The sequence below is a fragment of the Wasmannia auropunctata genome, unplaced genomic scaffold (genome assembly GCF_000956235.1).
Source record: "Wasmannia auropunctata unplaced genomic scaffold, wasmannia.A_1.0 LD336097.1, whole genome shotgun sequence".
NCBI classification, from domain to species: domain Eukaryota; kingdom Metazoa; phylum Arthropoda; class Insecta; order Hymenoptera; family Formicidae; genus Wasmannia; species Wasmannia auropunctata.
In genome coordinates this window covers 682,532-682,910 of record NW_012026793.1, presented here as the reverse complement: position 1 = coordinate 682,910, position 379 = coordinate 682,532, and positions in this window count along the sequence as shown.

The window sequence follows — 379 nt, the reverse complement described above, 5'->3', positions numbered from 1 at the left end:
TGGACTGTGATGCTTCTTACACTGGCCAAACTAAGAGACAATTACGAACGAGAATTAATGAACATCGTTCGGACATAAAGAAAAAATCTGGTTCGCCTTCTGTAATTTCTGATCACCGTATAATGTGCGATCACGAATTTGATTGGAATGGAGTTAGAATTTTGGATAACGAACCTTCCTATAATAAAAGATTAGTGTTAGAGATGGTATACATAAAAACACAAAGCAGTGGTTTGAATAAACAAAGTGACACAGAGACACTTTCTGACGCATATTCGCCTATTTTACAGTCGCTATCTCCACATTGACACCTTCCTCTTTCCAATTTCCTATTATTTCCAAATCCCCTCTTCCTTCTATTTCCACTTATTTCCCCCTC